At 36.3% G+C, this 20,030-nt stretch overlaps 1 non-coding gene across 1 annotated transcript; it reads left to right on the top strand.

Annotated features, from left to right (window-relative positions):
• The first annotated feature begins 4,535 nt into the window (after window positions 1–4,535).
• LOC118968389 (small nucleolar RNA SNORD22) lies at window positions 4,536–4,659 on the top strand. Its single transcript, XR_005056023.2, has one exon. It is a non-coding gene; the product is annotated as a small nucleolar RNA SNORD22 (small nucleolar RNA).
• Window positions 4,660–20,030: the final 15,371 nt, after the last annotated feature.

Here is a 20,030-nt window from a genome sequence, read left to right as displayed (position 1 = left end):
TGCTGAACAGTCAACTCACCTACTTAGAAATGACTTCTATATGTGGTGGAAAGTAGCATATATTTATTTCTTAGGCATAATGTAGTTTTCAAATAAGTATCATCCATATTATACCATCAGGTTTTCACAATTGTTCTGGATATAGTCAGGAAGGAAAAATTAACCCAGTTTTGAAATTGAGACAGGAGTGGTAAGTCATACATCCAGTTTCAGAGCTGGCCGTGACAAGACTAGAAATCCCTTAATACAGATCTCCTTCTGCTTCCTTTGTTTTTTGTTTTTCTTATGTTTTTAGAAGTTACCTTCCTAGACATTAAGGACTAACAAATAGCTTGACACTTCTCCCAAAGATATTATGCAACTTTGGCCTTTGCTTCCGAAAGCCTGGCTGTACGGAAATAGCAGAAGATGTCTCCATGGTTATTCTTCCTGCTTCACATGAAGGGGTGGATGGAGGCTGGCATGCTGATTGACTGGCACATGATCAATCACAACATAGTAAAAGATCTCAGAAACCGTTCTGAAGAGGTATGTTCTGCTTTGCCACTTACTAGCTCTGCAAATGTGGGCAAAAAATAATCACTCTGAAAAATGCATGTATTGATACCTGATTTATAGTTTCATGACTTTCAAAATATCTATGTGGATGTGAGTTAATATAACTAGAAGTAAGATGTGGCATAAAGCCTTTGAATATGCCATTGCTGAAGGTATTTTTTCATTCTCCTTCTGTTAATAAAATTAAATCCTTGATTTGAGGATAAATCACTTAGACTGTATGAGACCGTCATGGTGGACAACTCTACCAACATTCTGTCAGTTCTAGAGATTTTAGATTTTGCATTTTACATGGCTGATTATATTAAGAGGCTCTGAATAGAGGGAATTCTTCTGCACTACAATGATAGACTATATGGCATGGGTTATTAGAGCATTTAAAAGCCTTGCCAGCAGTGGGAGTGGCCAAATATTTGCCCTGTTTCTCTGGAGGGTGGTGGATATGTATAAATCCAGTCTACCAATCTTCACAGCATACATGTATCAGACTCTTCATACTTAGCTTAGGCTTTTAGTACACAGCATCTCCCTTTAATCTAATCATCTGTTATACGGATTTTGAAACGTACTTCACTTGTGCTAGGCCAGAAACTATGAAACCATCATCCTTCATATTGTGTCAGAACTCAGGATATAGGTAACAATTTTCTTCTTCTTCCTTTTCTTTTCATTTTAATTCATCTCATTTTATTTCTTTTCAGAGTAACTGTAAAATTTAGAAGTCATTCTCATCAAGATCAAGTCACATTTGAAACTACTATGCTCACATTCAACTACCATTTTCTAAAAATCAGCCTTTACAATGAAACCCTGACTCTTTTTCCTGATTTTTACTACTTTTCCAATTTGTTATCTGTCCTTCTCAAGGAATTCCATTTCCCTTTTTATTTGAAGCAGGAAACTCTTAGATATAAACAGGTAGTTCGAAGTGCACTGAGAAGCCATGACATGTGCTGATAAACATACCAAGTGACATTGATCACCGGATTTAATATTAATTTATGATTTTAGGTTTTCAAATGCATATACTTAGTGCTGGCTTAGACATAAGATCTCTCAAGGAAGTCATTGTTCATAGAAAGAAGGAGATATGTCAAATCACATTTCAGTATGGCCTGATCAGTATTAGTAAAGACATGTAGAAACCACTTGGAGAAGACAAGAGCAGGTATAATCAACCAATGGGGTTAACAATAAAATGATTCACGGAGGAAGTGGTATTCAGGCTGATTCTTGAAGAACTGTTTAGTGGTATACACAACCGAATAGAGCGCAGACATAATGCAGGCCAAGAAAAGAGTATGATTTGTTGGTCACCTATGGCTGCATAACAAAGTACTACCTACTTAGCAGTTTAAAACAATGTACATGCATTATTTCCTGGCTTCCATGAGTCAGGAGTCTGGGCATGCTTGCTGAGTTGTCTGTTCAAGGTGTCACGTGGCTACAGTCAAGGGGTTGTCCTGGTCTGCATTCTCCTCTGGAAGCTTCCTTAGGGAAGAGCTGGCTTCTAAGCTCATTCAGGTTGTTGACAGAACGGACTTTCTTGTGATTATATGGCTGACATCCTGATTGTTCCTTGCTGGAAGATGCTATTGGGTTCGAGAAGCAAAACCCAGCTCCCCTTCCTCATGGCTCTCTCTACGGGCATTTCAAACATCATGTTTGCCTCTACAAGGCCAGCAAGGGAATCTCTCCCTTTTAAGGGCTTTTAGCCTTATGTCAGGCCCACTTGACATAAACTCCCTTTTTATTAACTCAAACTGATATGAGACCTTAACTACATCTGCAAAATATTTTTACTTTTACTGTGAAATGTAACCTTGTCACAGGAGTGATGTCCCACCACCTTTGCAATACTCTATTGACTGGAAGCAAATCACCACCCACAATCCAGAGACAGGGATTATGCAGATATGTGGCTGCCAGAGGTTGGGAATTATTGGGGTTCCCCTGGGATCTGACTGCCATGAGGGCAAAGACAAGAACTCATGAAATAATACAGTATTACAACACTGCAAGTAATAGAGTTCCACCCAGTAGAAAGATAGAATGTAAAATATGGGTAAAGGTGGATAAAGTTAAGAACCTCTGAGCTTTGAGTATCCTGTGAGAGAGTTTGGGTTCTGTGCCCCATGCGGTGAGAAACCCTTGCAGAATGTTTAGGGCAGAGCATGGGCACCGTCATTCTGGAAGCAGTGAGCAAGATGGAATGCAGTAGACTGATTGGGAAAAAGGTACACCAAAGAGAAGGCTCCAGATGAAGGAGGATGGGAACTTTGCAAAGGCCAAGGAGGTGAGAAAAAAAAAGAAAATAATGCAGTCGTTAAAGTATATTTAAGAAAAATGCCATTTGTGACAACATGGAAGGACCCAGAGCATGTTATGTTGAGTGAAATAAGCCAGTCAGAGAAAGACCAATACCATATGATTTCACTTATATGTGTAATCTAAAACACAGAACAAAATGAACAAAACAGCAACAGACTTACACTGAAAAGTGACTGGTGGTTATCATGGTGGGGGAGGGGCTGGGGAAGAGGGTGGGGACGATGGGGAGATAAAGGGACACAAAAATTCTCAGTCATAATATAGGTTGGTCACGGGGATGGTAATACAGCACGGAGAATACAGCCCATGACTCTGCAACATCTTCCTGTGTTGACAGTAACTGCACTGGGGGGGGTGAGGATTTAATGTGTGTAACTGTTGAATCACTGTGTTGTATACTCGAAACCAATATAAGATTGTATATCAACGATATTTCAATTAAAAAATACACTAAAAGAAGAAGAAAAATGCTTACTATGTGCAGTGAAGATGAGAAAGAGAGAAGAGTGGGAGATGACTTATTTTTGTCTAACCTGCCTATAATCCCTGGTTCAAGGACCTTCAGACCTGAAGTTGAGTATAGGTTTTGCCATTGTCTTAAAAACACTGACTGAGCACATGTTTTATGCAAAGCATTCTATTAGGTATTTCATGAAATTCAAATAGTACATATATTATCCAATTCAAGAAGTGTATGGGACACAATCTAAATGACTAGTTATATAAGGCAGTGTGTATATGATACGTGATGGAATGGAATGATGAGATATCTAGAGAATTCATATTAGCTGTAACTTCATTTTATGAAGGATAGTAAATAAAGGCAGAAACTAAAAATGGAGATTGGGGCTGATGCAGGGCTTTTTGGTGAAACTTAAAAAACTTGAGCTTTAGTATATAGGCAGTTGAGAAATTAATGAAGCCTTTGGAGCCCAAGAGCAACACTCTTAAAACAGTGCTTTCTGAAGATTTATTTGCAAATTGATGATCATAATAGAATTGATGGTCAGAGTCCAGAGACAGGAGACTATTTTAAAGGAAATATTTATAATCCAGGGCTGACGAAATAAAGATTTGGGCCAATGGAATGGGAAAATGATATGAGGTGTTGTCAAAAACCCTTACCACAACTGCATTGTTTGTGGGTACAAAAAGTTACTACAGTGGGTCCTTACTCATTTGATATTTTCACTTCCTGAATAACATTTTAAAAGCATCCCCATCCTACAAATGAAAGTCACCATTAGTGCACATTCCACTTTTCATGTGCTCCTGCCATGACCCTTGGTCATAGCGTAACAATCAATCATTGTTTTGTTAGAAATATATACCTCTTCTCCACCCAAAGGGTACAGATTTCTACTCTAATGGATAATTCTTTTATTAATAGCACTACTAACATTTGCTCTTGAATGTGTATTCTATGCAGATCATATTCTGAATACCCAAAGAATTATTTCTTGGAATAAGTCATTTGGATGTAAACCCAATGACAGGTGAAGAAGTTTGAGAAACGTGCTCAAATTCCTGTCTCTGGTTAACAGCAGTCAGGATCCTAATTTGGGATATGCACAGAAGCCTATTGCAGCCTCCATGCTCTTAACCATTATGTGATGCTCTTAAAATTAACACTAAAAACAAGCAAATCCCAGTGAAGAAAAATTCACACATCTTACCTCCTGTTCTAGCCCCACAGCCAGTAAAGGTAGACCCATGAGGACTGCCTGGGAGAGGAGGAAAGTTTGTTCCAGAAGAAACTATCTGAGGGATCAGAAGGATTGTTGAATCTGGGAAAGGGGGGAATAAACCACTTGTCAAAAAATCAGGTTTGTTTTTTTTTCCAGGTCTGAAGAACAAAGCACTTATAATGGAATCTAACCCTTCATGGATATCAAAAGAGGATTTTCAAGTCATTTCTTATACAGCCTAGTTGTTCAAATTACCATACAATCATTTTAGACTTTCTAAATAAAGTTTTATTTAACCTTCAAAAAAAAAAACCTTTCCTACTTTGTGAGACTTTGAATTGGTTCTCTAACTATGTTCTTCTTTTTGGGCTCTTATCCCACTAAATTCTTTCTGCAGTTAAATTAGATGGCTTTCCCAATTTATGTTATTTTCCCCAAAAGAGGAAAAATTAAATGTTAATGAGGATGGCTTAATATTTTCTGCAGAGTAAATTGGAAAGGGGTGGAAGGTATCTGTCATCCAAAAAGAAATCTATTCAGAAATGTATTTCTGTGTTGACAAGGTTTGAAACATAATAATAATCTATTTTCAAGTATTATAGTTGTCATGGGCAAAACTAACATACAGCCTATTCAGTTAAATGCTCCCCATAGTATAATATAAAGTTGCTATGATGTTTTGTGTTCGATAAGCTTCTCCATTGTTTAGTAAGATGTTACAGCCCCCATTTTCCCCTTCAGAATTTTCTGCTAAACACGTGTATCAAACCACACTGTAGTAAGTCAGCAACATTAAAGCTACAGGATGAGTCCCTTTTATTTATTTCATTCATTCAATCATTCTTCCAACACAGATATACTGTGTGATAGATGTGCTAAGATATAGGCAATGGAAAAACAAAGACAGGATTGTCAGTTTTGTCTTCCTGGGGGTCAACTTTGAATTACCTTTGTGATTGGAAGAAGACTAGAGAGATTCCAATCTCTGGATGGGCTACTTCCCTCATTTGATAAAGGGAATTATCAAGAAAGATAAGCAGTCTCAGGGGCTGTGGCAGCAAATAATTTTTACAGTAAAGACTCCCCAGTGCATAGGCTGACCAGGGAGTGTAGGGTAGAGGGCGAGGGGAAAGTGGAAGCTCTCTTAGAGGCAGAAAGCTGTTAGCACATTGATAACTGTCCACAGTGAAGGCGATCCCCATATCCCAGCGATCAGGCTAAAATAGACTTAAAACAGTGTAATACTTGTTACTTTAAAAAGAGAATTTCAAACAATAGAAAAATAAGACAAAGGGATGTCTGTTGCTCACATTAACTCAGTGACCAAAAAAAGCCAAAAGGTGAATTTATATAATTAACCAGGGTATTTTGACAAGACTATGCCAAAAGCGGCTTCATTAAAATGAACTGTTTCACAAGTTAATGATTCACAAAATACCTTGTTGGGGTAGATCAGGTTATTCTTCTCCTTGCTTTATAGATGGGCAGCAGGAAATTGTCACCACACTTTTGTGCATGCATCGCACTGCTTAGCTTTTCAAATAGTCCCTGGTCCATTCCACCTCTTTCCTACTTTAAGAAGGATGTAGTTTTGTCAACAGTCTAAAATAACAAACTCTTATTGTTTCATATCATTTATAGTCTGGAGAAAATAGGGATACAAAAAATACAGAGATTATTAACTCTTCAGCTAAAACTAGTAAGTGGGGCAATTTCTGGCTACTGAAGAGTCTGTTTTCCTAAATACGTGAAAGCGCCCAGTGCACCTTCCCCAAACTCCCATGTGGCGGTCAATCGACTCTCTTGGAAAAAGAAAAAAACAACTTTCCCTTAAGTGGAAAATTTTAAATGGCTTCTTAATGTTCATCACCAGCATGAACATTCAGAAATGGCCATGCAATTCATTGATTTATTAAAACATATTTAGGGAGCTGCCATTGTGAGTCAGACACCGCTAGTTAAAATAATAAGTGTGGTATTTTTTGAGGCAAATAAGTAGCCTTTTGACACATAAGTAATTGGGGGGTTATGAGGTGATTAGTAGACTATAAAAGAAAATTCAGGCAAGATAAGGGGATGAGTAGGGGTTTTGGTTATACTGGTGGTCAGGGAAGTGAAGAGGGACATGGAATAATTAATTCTACAGTAAGCTCTATGGATATCTGGTGAAACAGTGTCTCAGGCAGAGGACACAGCATGGCAGACATTAAGGCTTGGCAGGTGCAAGGGACCGTCAGGAGGATTACGTGCCTGGAATGAGCCTGTAGCTCTAGGATGTTAGATCGCCTTCAGATAGTAAAGCACAAAATCGGCGCCTGCCACAGACCAGACCTGATAAACAGAAATGAGTAAATACGTGCATATACAGATGTTAAGAGCCTTGAACTATGTGCAGGCTACTTCTAGTACTTATCACTGAGTAAGGCATCTGTAAAGAACTATTCTCTTCCTAGAATCTGTGTTGCTATCCAAACACCTGATGTCTTTCCTACCATTCAGCACATCCTGCTCCCTTTTGCTGATTCTGCAAGAGATGCTACGGGTTTTGAGAAATTCATAATCTATAATCTACAAAACATAAATTCTATACTCCAAAGGGTTTTTGTAAGCAAATTACATAAATTTGTGTATGTAAAATTGTGAGAAAATTACATAAATATGTGTATGAGGGCATTTGGTAACCTAGGCTCCACCAAACAACTTACTGTTTTCCACCTAACATGGTATCACCTATGATTATTTCCTTACAAACAACATTTGTCTCAGTACCCTTCACATCACTTTACTATCTATCATTATTGGAAGATACGTTGACATGTAAATTAATTTCATCTGATTCACACCCACAATTTTATGGCAGCAGTGCTCTTTATAAAGTGAAATGCAATATTAAATGGCTCTCCATGGAGAATAGAGCCAATGATTCTGTAACATCTTCCTATGTTGACAGATAGTAACCTCTGTCACTCTGTCACTAGTAACCTCACTAGTGGGGGTGAGGATTTAATAACATGGGTAACTGTTGAACCACGGTGTTGTATACTTGAAACTAATATAAGATTATGTATCAATGACACTTCAATAAAAAAATATTAAAGGGCTCTCCTGTACATTATTTAAGGGAGCTTATTCAATAAAGCATTGAAACTTGTTGATATATACAGCTTTTCAAATAGTCACTGGTCCATTTAACCTCTTTGAAACTAGTAAAAGATTGTATATAAATTTATATATACAAATCAATTTCAATTTATATATATAAATTGGTTGTTTACCAATTCCTTATCAGTAAACCACACCTCAATACAAAAACTCTTTGACAGTCCCAGATGTGGGCTGTACTCCAAAACATTAAGATTTGGCATCCTTTTTTACTCTTAATTATTTGAACATTCATCATGATATCCTGCAAACAATGAAAGATAGTCTATCAGTTTTGTGAAAAATACAAATAAAAGAGACAAATATAAAATCAACAGAGCAGTCACCTTTGCTCTTTTGTCTTTGATTGACAGGAGTATTAACAGTTACACATCTGGCCTTTAGGTGTAGAGGTACATTTACTTAAAATCTAAAGAAACACTTTAGTCCTACTGATAGTTAAAGCTACGAGCATGTTTTATTTTTCTCCCTGGGGAAATTGTGCAAGTCCATTTTCACGCCACCAGCCCAAAGGGAACACATTGTGTAAGCAGCTAAGAGTTGCATTGTTTTAGTGACTCTGGTTCGGAGGAAAATTGTGACTTTTTAGAATTTCAAGCCTTTTTTGCTAACGGTAAGTTTCTTTTCAGAAAAGAAACTCAACACTGCAGCCAACTCAACCCCGGAGCTTGGCTACGGCGTGAATGGCACTGTGTGTTTGAAACTTCACTTTTACCACCTCTTGTTTATAGGACCCTTTTGTTTAGTGGCATCTCATGCATGTGCATGTGCATGAAGCAGTTTTTTTCTTCCTTGTATGCAGTGCCTAAATAAAGATGATTCTAACCTTTTTTCAGGTCTTACAGTGGCCCTCCAGGGGTGGCTCAGCATTTCAGAGTGATGCTTTGAAAAATAAAGCCCTCTAATTATTAAAGTTCCACTGATGATTATTTACTCTCTGTAGATGTGCTGTCATACTTCACAGAAGCTGGCAAGTTTCCTAATGATTATGAGCATTTCTTGTAAGGACTCAGAGTACTTTTAATATTTGAATGGAGATCATTTTCCAAGATTCTGTGTACAGATTCTGGATATAATTTTCCAAGTTAGAACATTATGTCCCATTGTTTCTCTCTACTCATCCACCAATAATTTGTGATGCATGATACCCATCTGAGGACACACACAGGAGAGGAGATGATGATAATGGAAGGTACTTCGGACACTGATCTTAACAGCATCACAGAGTACTTTGTGTACCTAAACTCCAAGAATAAAAGACTTTTCCTTCCAGCTCTTTAAATATTCACATGGTCAGTAAATGCCTCGTTAGCTCTATCTTAAGTGGGCATTGTTTACCTAGAAATCTGTATTCATTGTTAAATAAGACTATTTTTCACAGTGACAAAAACACTGTATTGCCATTGCGCTACTTTGAAATCCATTGCTGAAAGCGTCCTATTTAAAAATCAAAGCACAAATTGCATGCTTACTTGTAAATGCCTTGGCTTAAAATCTTCCTAAGACCTCTCTCCATGTGCCATCCTATTAGTTGACCCCCATATGATTTGATCCAAATTCCCATCTACAATGTAATGATTGATTCTCTGCTCGCCGATGCACAGCGTGGGCTCATGACCCAGGTATCAAATGTTTGTTCGACCTTATGTGTCTGTTCTGTGACAGTCCTCACTTTGGGAGTGTCTGCTATCTTATTTGTATGTGAAGTGTCAACCAGATGTGCAACCCTGGGAGGAGAGACTGGCTCACATTTTACTTAGAGGTTGTATGCCTGTGGTGACCATTTTTCTAAACTGAAAATTGAGACAAATTGGTTGACAGATATGAATAAACTTGTGTGCACAGAGGGAGATAGTCTTTCTCAATAAAACAATCCTAGGAAATCCATACCATTAAGTTCAGACACAGGTAAACCCAAGTTAACACACACACACACACACACACACACACACACACACACACACACATCCTCAGTTAAAAGCACTTCCCTCAACAGAAATGACCACTGATCTACAGTAATTTTCCAAGTTTATTCAGCATGGAGATATCTACACATTGCGTACGCCTTCCATTTAAGCAAGTTTAATTTAGAATAGGTTTTTTGATTCATCTCAAGAATGTAGTTAAATATTAGATATTTCCTTAATAATCCAGTGAGTCCAAATACTTTATGTTTCAGTACAGCATCCTACAATTTATAGCACATAAAAGTGTGAGACCCTTCACCATTGGGATTTCACATTTATTTTCTTATTTCCAAACACTCAAATAATGCCTGTTATCCATAGTATTGTAGCTTATGGAGCAAGAGATAGAGAAATAATGTTTTGAACATATAAGTGCATAACAATCTCCCATCATATTACATACTAAAGTTATGGTCACTCCCTGGCACCATCCTGACATTATAGTTTCTGTAAATACTGCACACATACACACACACACACACACACACACACACACACACACACACACACAAACCATGCATATACATACATTTATTTATCTTTAAAATTGTAGATCAATTTCAGAGAGTTTTTAGACTGCTTTTAAGAAATAAATATTTCCAAGTGGCTTAAAAAGCAACTCTAACAATGAAAGCAAAGCTTTAACACTATAATTGCCAATGAAACTATGTCAGATAACTCATGTTCAGTTGTACAGAGGTTTTCAGGGTCCACGCAGACAGCTGCAAGTCGTCTCAAGAATCTATAATGAAGGTAACTCTTATGAGACTTACTCTTTTCCATATGGAAAAGAAAATGAAACAGCTTTGACACTGATGTATGCAATGTAGTCTTAAGATGACATTTACACACTACTTTTCTTGCCAGTGGAAAGTAAAATCCAAAGAAGAAAGCTTTTTTGTAGTTTGGTACAATGTAAGTATAGAAATGTTCAAATTTCTATACTTACTCTGTTCATTCTCTAAACAAGTCAGTATTATCCTAAAGGAAATATTTTTAAATAATCCTATATGTATAGCACTTCCATATTTATTTATCTAAGGAAATTCAGAAGCTGATCAAATGTGATTTTATAAAAGAAACAAAAATATAAATAGCATACAATGCCTTTAGTTGTATTCATTGTAAGAAAGGAGGACATAAATCTGTGTGTGTGTTCCTACCATGAGTCTGAATGACAGAACAGAGACTATGTACCAATAAATCAGATATGGCAGCATGGACTTGGAGTAATAAGATCAAATTAAAAAGTACCCTGAAAACTCAAGGAGGAGAAGAGGAACAGGATTTGGAAGGAACAGGAAGAAGAAGTTCTAGGACAGGCTGATTCTCAAGGTCAAAAGCTATTAATTCCACAAATACAATATAGAAATAAATAATGGGCATGAAATAGAGGAAAAATCAGTTCACAAATTCAGGTATTAAAGAAATATAATTTTGTTTTTTGTAACTTAATTTTGGATTCTAAACATCTATTCTGTCAGGCAGGTGAAAAAATAAATTAACATCTTTCCTTTATGGGCACATCCTCTACGCCCGCCACTGACTCTGTGACCTGGGCCTGAGATCTAAGCCCCTCCTAAGCCAAGGATGTTTCCCTGGGCAACTCAATGTCACCCGGCGCTGGCGACCTCAGGGGTCGGCTTGGAGACAGTCCTCGCTGCTCTGGGGGACACCAGTCTCTTCATTTCCATCAGCTTAGATTCTCGGCCCAGGTATTTTTCCCAGGGTCATATTACATTTCTCGGGAGGTACCCTGACGCAGATCTAGAACCCGCCACCTGTCCTTCTATCTCACTGGCCCCCTCCTCCTTTCCCCTCTGTCTCTCACCTCTTCTGCTCCATGGAAAAACACCTTTTTAGTCTTATATGGCTACATGACTATGAATGAAAACTTCAAGTAAGTCTGATGATGTAGTAAGAAAAAGAACTTGGAAGTATATAACTGTCCAAGCAAGAATCCCCTTATATGGTAACTCTGGGGGGAGACTGGGGTACCACCACGGCCCCCCACTCTCCTGTAACTGAAATGAAATTGAGGAACAGTCCTGTTCTGAGTTCCTCCGATTTGGTGGATTCCTCTTTCAAGCAGGCCAGTAAGACCTCTGAACCCAGAAACACCTTTGTGCCGAAGTAGGCATCCTCAAATAGGGACGTCCACTCACTTAAATCCTAACCATGTGTTTATTGCTTGCACCAAATTTTGATTCTGGTTTGGCAGTAAACCAAACCGAAAGCAACCTTAGACAAGTTAGAATAATCATTCTGCCCGCAGTGGGCAACCGCCCCAGGCTGTGGTCTGACTTAGCTCACTGTGCAGTTCGTATCCACATCTCCCGATGCTGAGGCTAAGGGTTTGCTGGCCTTGAGCAGAAAGGGGAACACAGAGAGTGAAGTAAGAAAACAAAAGTTAACATATTAACTGATTGCCTAGCCAGTCCAAGTTTTACTGTAATAGAAAAACACCTCTGTGTCACAGACCACGAGAATAATTGAGTTTTATTTGTTAAATTTGGTATTTACAAGATATAGAAGCATAATGTATAGAATCATGAAAGAATTCTCCTATTAGCAAGAAAAAAAGATGCAGGAATTCATTTTTTTTAAATCCTCAATTCCTTAGTGAATCAGTCTTGTTTCTGAATTATCTTATTTGGTGATTCAATTGCTACCAAAGATTTGGCACATCTCTAGGCTGGACCTGGTATAATTTGTAAAACAGGTGTATTTCTTTTAGAAATCTATGTATTTCTTTTAGAAATTTCTTTTAGAAATGTGTATTTAAGAGTGATGTGCCGGATTTCTTTGTGCTCTCTTCCCTTCTTTTTTCCTATAACTTACTCCGGAAAGGATGTAACAACATTTACAGCACACTTAGAAAACAACTCAGTAAGCGGGGAAGTTTTATGTGCAGGTGAACAAATACTTCTGGAGTCTCGAGCCCTTGATCAAGCCTCACCTCTGTGCCACTCTTGGAAGGAGCATGAGCATATTTCCAATTTCAGACCAGCGATTTTTCCAGCAACAAATTCTTTGATAGATTTTTCTCCCTACACATATTAAATATTTAAGAGTCTTAATTCAGTCCCTCACCTATATATTTTACTTGAAAGTAAACAGAAAATTCTTTAAGATTAATTTAATACTTTGCTTTGAGGGAGAATTCCAAGAGGGTAGAAGGGACAGGTGCTTACAGAGCCAGCAATACAGGCTGCAAATACTGGGGCCTCTAGAAATCAATGTGCAATTAGATTCTTTTTTTTTTCATTCTCCACTACTCCTGCCCACAAATAGTATTTGCCTATGAGTTCATTTTCATGCCATAACTACAAAGATAGAGGCAAAGATTTTCAAGCTAAGTTCTTAGTGACTTTTGAGTAATAATACAAATCCATGAAATTCAGGGGATAGAAGGAAGAAAAGCCTACTTTTCCTAAAATATAAGACTGATGATGAGAGCAGTCTTTAATTTAAAGATTATTTTCAACATTTTACTGAATTAAATCATAATAACCTCATATCTGGGTAGGAATATAGCGCTTTGAAAACTAGAGTAATTGATGTATGATCCTGTCAACTTGCTCCGGTTGACTGGTAAGGCCCCTGTGTGTCCAGGTAATGCTCAGAAGATACAAAGAAAATCACAGATGTATTAGTCATGGAGATGCAGATAAAAGGATGTTTCAACAACTACATTATATAACCCAATGGGACTCTCGCTGCTTTAAAAATGTATCTTTTCATTAAACTTTCATAAAATGTTTGTATCAAATGTGCATTCAGAAAGCCATCTAACACTGAAAAACAATGGCGTCCTAAGGGGTTTGAGTTGAGGTGATGATTACGGTTCTCGTTCCTATGAATTGGGATAAGAATTTTAATATGGTTACAGTAATTGGCATATTTTTATGGATTCGTTTTGTAGTTTGGCACCCATTCAACTCCACTGCTCATGCTACGGTAGTGGCATGATGGATTACTGTGGGTTCTTTTCGTTATTATTAAATTTAATTACTCTTTGCTCATGAACCCAGATGTGAACAGCATCAGGCTCCTAATCTAATAATGCAGAATATTTGGAAAACACACGCTGTCAATTAAACACATTTTGTAATAGAAACAATAAAAAGAATCATTAATGAAAAGTAGTTTGCTCTCAGTGTACATGACACTAGTTAATGAAAGGTACTTCGAAATTGAAAGTCGTTAATAAACTTTTCTTGCTTTTATAACAATGAAGTGCTCAGAGATTTATATTTGAAATTAGACATATATTCCGAAAGAATGGACTAATGTATTTTCTTTTCCAAATATGGTTTTCTTCACCACCAACATAAGGCAAAAACACTAAGGAAAGCAATTAAGAAAATATTGTTTTGAATTTTCAGCCAAAAAAACATGAAAGAAGTTCCCTATAAATCTAATTAGTACTTTTGTAGAGAAGGCTGTGCTGACCCTCTTATTTTGCTGTTGTTCTATACTTGCTCCCACACTGATTGTTTTTAAATCATAGGAGGGTTACCTGGAGCCTCTCCCGCTGGCTTTGACTGATTTGGGTCAACAGGAAGCGACAGATGGGACCAAAGGGGTGAAAGAGAAAAGTTGGACTATTTCTTGCTATGCACCTCCCTTCCCCAAGATCTCAACGCTGGAAGCGACTGCACCTCCCTCTTTACAGCTCTTTCACTGGGTTCCAGTAAAAAATTCACCTCTCTACAAGGATGGTATGGGTACATATACCATAATTAAAGCCTCTTCATTTAAGCATCTCAATGGAGCCTGTTTACTTCTGAGGCACTGATTCACACACAGTGCAATATATATAATTAGTGCAATAAAATACATATAATTAGTCTCTTTTTGGAATCATGGACTAAGTTTCTATGCCATTTTTATATATCATTCCATAAGGATAGGTACAAACATAAGGATAAAATTCAGCATATTACAAACTTTACATGCTGTGAAGTATTTATTGTGCCTTTAAGGGGAACATCCTTTTATCACTAAGTGTGTCTCATGACTTGGGCGCAGTATTGCACAAGAATTTAATAACATAGTAGTCTTTATTTCATTTTGAGGTAATATGACTTTAGGAGAGTGATGTCACCCCTGAATCCTCCAATAAGTAAGGTCAATCTTATTACTTATGTACATCGTAATCAGGAAACTCTTAGTAATTTGCACAATGTGTTGGAATGATTGTAATTTCAGAAATAATTATTTGCTGCCTATGATCCTGCAGGAGTTCATTGAACTTATCTCAGTGCTTCTATTTTAATACACTCTCAGACTTGCATTACTTATAGTGATTTTAATGTTAATACAGTATTTCATGTTGATTCTGAAGTTGATTGAAAAATCAATAAAATTTAGAGAAAAATATCATCTTCCTGTTGAGTGTATCATTGTTATTAAAAGAATATCTCTTAGTAACATTTATCATAAAATAATGTACCCCATTGAGAACAGTAATATTTTCTGACAGATTCATGGACACCTATCTAGATATCACATCCAGTATTAATTTTTAATAAATTACAGCAATATCTGATGTCTCTAACAAGCAAAACTATAAAGAATTATTTTAGGTATTTAGCATGTTTTACAAAGCATGTGAGTTCAAGGAGAGTGTTCATTTCTAATGGATTTGTGCCCATTTCTGACTGATTTATAACCTAAAGTTCTAATAATCCCTGGAATATAGTAGGTGATAATCAAATGCTTTAAATAAATGAAGGAATTTCTGGCTTGAAACATCTTCCAAACATTGGTTAATCTTGAAATGATTAAAATTTACAATTTGTTTTAAAAAACAAATATTTTTAAGGATGTTTTACTGAAATGATTCCATTTTCATTAAATGCATTCTGTTCTTTGCTTTAGTATCCATTAACTCACCCCAAATCTCAATTTAAGCGATTAACAGGGTTAATCGCCTTTACTAGGATTTATTCACAAGGGTTTTAATATGGTTATGGGAAAAATACTCTGACTTCAAGCTTTTGGGTTGTGCTTTTTTTCCTGAAATAATTTTCTTTGCATGATACATTTATTTATTCACTTTAAATGTTGCGGCGTGCTCTTATATAATTACACAGAATAACTTCAAATTTACGGAGCACAAGTGAAAAAGACAAGGCAGTGATCACAACATGACATTCACATCACCTTTAGGTCTTGAGTGATTTGAGGGTAAGTCCTGAATATTGTGCCTTGGCCCTCCGGAAGGACTCCTTGCCCTCCTTCACCCTCCTCAGCCCCCAGGAAACAGAGCCCCCCACATGGGCAGCCTCACTCCCTGTTGGGTAATTCTCTCCTGGAACTACAGTCCTCTCCAGTTCTCAACTGCTCTTCCTTCCTCCTTCAGCCCAGGAATGTACACAGCTCTCTGCTGGGCTAGATCTGCATACACCAAGGTCCCTTATCAGCCTCCCATATCCCATCTCTGGCTCTGGAAATAATCCCTTCATTGAGTAAATCTCTTTAATTAACTCACTTAATTGTGTCTTTTTTTTCCTGCAAGACCCTGACTGGAACAAAACATTTTATTAAATGCACTGTGTTTTTTAAGCTTTTTTACTTCTTCTGGATAACTCATTTGGAAATGTTATTTATTTACTCTCTCTTCCAAAAAGATTTATTTCTACTGACGTATATTTGTTAACTGAGAAATACACAGTTGACATGGAGAGCTTAATATGATCAAACATCTTAATTCAATAAACTTTCTTTGGTCCCATTTCTAAATAGTGTGGACAGAAAGTTTCAAATATATTTGAAAGTCTGTATTATCATTTAAAAATACAAAGAAAGTATTTTCATACATAAAGATAAAATGATAACCTACTTCTTTTACAGTTAGATTAATTTGCAAATACATATATACATAGGAAGTGACATGAACAGCCTTGATATCCTACAGCATAAAACACATTGAAATTTATAAAGGTAATCATTAATCATCTTAACCATGATATTATGATCCAGTTATACCATCATTTTTCAGGCTTTGCCTATTATTAAAATGCCATGTTGACTTGGATTATGTCAATATGTAACATTATCAACCTAGCCGATTTCGATAAGTCTAAGCTACAAGAAAGAGCAAGACAGAGGCATCTTTTCCAAATGACCCCTTTATGATTTATTATTTTTAATAGTACTTCCTACATATAAGAATTTATATAATTATTTACATATTACTACATTATAAAAAAGTCTATTTCCAAATAATTTTTGTAATTTAATCATATTTATTATTAAGTGATTCAGCATTTATGAGGACATACCAGTCTAGTTGCTGGTGTCAGGTGTCACAATGAATAAAATAGCTCATGTTCATGGAGCTTACATTCAAATGAGCTAGAGAGACAGTAAATATGAATAACATACATAGATAGCCAGGTGCTAATAATATTATGCAGAAAAATAAGGATGGATGGACATAAAGGGATAAGGTGTTAGGGGTGGGGATGAGTTTAATTCATATGTTTACCCTTTTATCAGACAATAAAAGGCTCTAGGAGAATTTAACCCCTTTGTGTCACCTCGTGTCTTTTGGATTATTACTGTCAGTTTTTTTACAAATACTTTAAACCCTAGGAATGATGATTATTGCTCTTTTATGCAATTAATATTTTTCCAGATAATTATGATTTTCCTGTTTTTTACTCCCTTCTGCATCATTGGCCTTCCACTTGCGATTTGTTTCTTTTCATCATAAAACAATCTTTCATTATTTCCTCTCTCTCATTTGCAATGATAAATTCAGGATTTTGTTGTTCAAAAACTGTCTTCATTTTCTGTGGTACATATATACTGTGGAATATTACTCAGCCATAAAAAAGTGAAATCTTGTCATTTGCAACAACATGGATGAAACTAGAGGGTTGTATGCCAAGTGAAATAAGTCAGACAGAAAAAGAAAAATACTGTATGATTTCACTTATATGTGGAGTCTAAAAAACAAAACACCACAGAAGTAGACTCAGTAACACAGAGAACAAACTAGTGGTTGCCATAGGGGAGGGAGTGGGGGAATGGGCAAAACAGATGAAGCCAGATAAAGAGATACAAACTTCCAATTATAAAATAAGTCAGGAGATTGAAAATAAAACACAGGTAAAGGGGCAAAAATATTGTAATATCTTTTTATGTTGACAGATGCTAACTACACTCATCATGGCGAGCATTTAGTAATGAATATAATTGTCAAATTATAAAGTTGTACATGTGACAGCATTATAATATTGTATATTAGCTATATTTAAATTAAAAAATTTTATAACTGTCTTCCTCTTCAATCCTAAAGGAAAATCCCTTGGCAGTTATTTTGGCATCTGAAAGATCCACTTCCTTCTAGCTTCCATTGGCTATGCTTCAGAATCATATCCCAGTTAATTAATTCTCTCTTCAACTGTGTCCAATCAACTGTTAAACACAACCATTGAATTCTCAGTTTTAAATATTGGGGGTATTTTTTGATTCTAGAACTTTCATTTGACTTTTTTATAGCTGCCAATTCTCTGCTAAAATCTCTAATCTCATTTGTCATCCTCTTCAACGTATTAACTATGGTTATTTTAAATTCTGTGTCTAAGTTCTTCCTCTGAGCTTCATATATCACTATTGTCTATTGCTTTTTTTATTTTTGTGCTTGTTGTCTTAACTACTTGTGTGATTGGTTGGTTTTAATTTTTTAATGAGTGTCAAGCATTGGAAACCTGAAATTGTAGAAATAATATGAGGCTTCCAATGCTGATGATATTACCCCCAAAATGATAATGATTATCCTGCATTACCTCTGGTAGACTGGGAGCATCTTCATTCAACGTTAGACCTTAAAATGATTCAAAACTACGCTTCAACCTGCACAAGGATGACCTATTTTGATTGCACTCTTACTCACAGAGTGCAATCCTTTGGGACCCCAACCAAATAAGGGATATTTAATGTGTCTCCCTTTGGAATGCCTAGACCTGAATTTTTGTTTCTCCAGTTTCATAACATTTTCAAAGCCCCATCCCACCCCACCCCCGCAGTTTCTCACTACTCAATCACCTCACCTGAAATCTGCAGAAACCTTTGGGGCAAAAACAGCCCTAACTATTGGTTCATCTCTTTCTTCAGACCTTAGCCTTCTCATTCTTCACTGCCTTCTTGGTTTTTCATGCCTTCTAATAAATACCCTCAACTTTTCTTTTTCTCAGCAGGACAATTAGCCAAAAACTTTCCAATCTGCCAAGACTGAAAGCATTAATCTATCCATAAATTTATTACTGAAGCCATAGGATAATAACTTCTAATTAACAGACCTATAGGGATTAGATTAAAAGAAAATATGGGGAGATGTTTGCCAGTTTCAGAAACTCAGCCTTAAAATTCCACCTGCAGATTCTGAACTGGAAAAAGTATATTCCAGTTAAAAAATAGCTGTGACTGAGTGACTCGAAGTGCGTCAGCTTCATCTTACGTACATCAGTGAGTTGTACATAAGACAGATGAAGAAATAAAATGGTGTAAAAGCAAGTTCATGCAAACACTTTAAAACTCAGCAGCATGTAAATTAGACATAAAGGGATTAGTGTAAATTACAAGGGATTTTTAAGCTTTCATGTTCAGATATAGAATTAATGTTTCTTTACAGCAAAAATGATTTTATAGTTATGTAGTTTACTTAGTCTCAACTTCATGTAAATTTCAGCAGTCTTTATCTATTCTCTGTAATCTTAAAAAATTGATAAGGTGATATAACCATAACAATGCCTAATTTTGGATAAAACTAATCTATAATACCACCATTCTATCAAATAACTTTTGTTTTTTATCTTCCAGTACTTATCCACATGTATGTTTCTTTTTGTATAGTTGCAATCAAATACATAATAATTCAAGTTCCTTTTAAAAATTGACAATTTAATGAGATAGCTCACCAAATCTCTCATGATTTTTCATCATGATTATTTAACTGTTTGCATCAAAATTCCAATGCTTCATTGGCTCCTAATTGTTTTGTTTCCTTAAGCACTACTCTAGGGAAATCTATAGGGCACTTTAGTTTAATATTCAAGACCATCAATTTGGAGATAGATTTGAAATTTGAAAAGGACTTTTCCACTCGCCACATCATTATTTGTCTCCCTGCGCCTGTAAAATGGGATAATTAGAAAACATACATACAAAAAGATGATTGTGAGGATTAATGCTAATTTGGGTAAAGCCCTAAACATGGTTTGACATATAATACTCAATAAATAAATATCTGCTTAACAATCTCTTCTCATCTCAAGTGATCTTAACTTTGTACAAAAAGATCGCATGC

Source organism: Manis javanica, chromosome 16 (assembly GCF_040802235.1).
Source record: "Manis javanica isolate MJ-LG chromosome 16, MJ_LKY, whole genome shotgun sequence".
NCBI classification, from domain to species: domain Eukaryota; kingdom Metazoa; phylum Chordata; class Mammalia; order Pholidota; family Manidae; genus Manis; species Manis javanica.
Note: the sequence above shows the minus strand (reverse complement) of the source record. Positions and strands in the feature narration are given on the sequence as shown.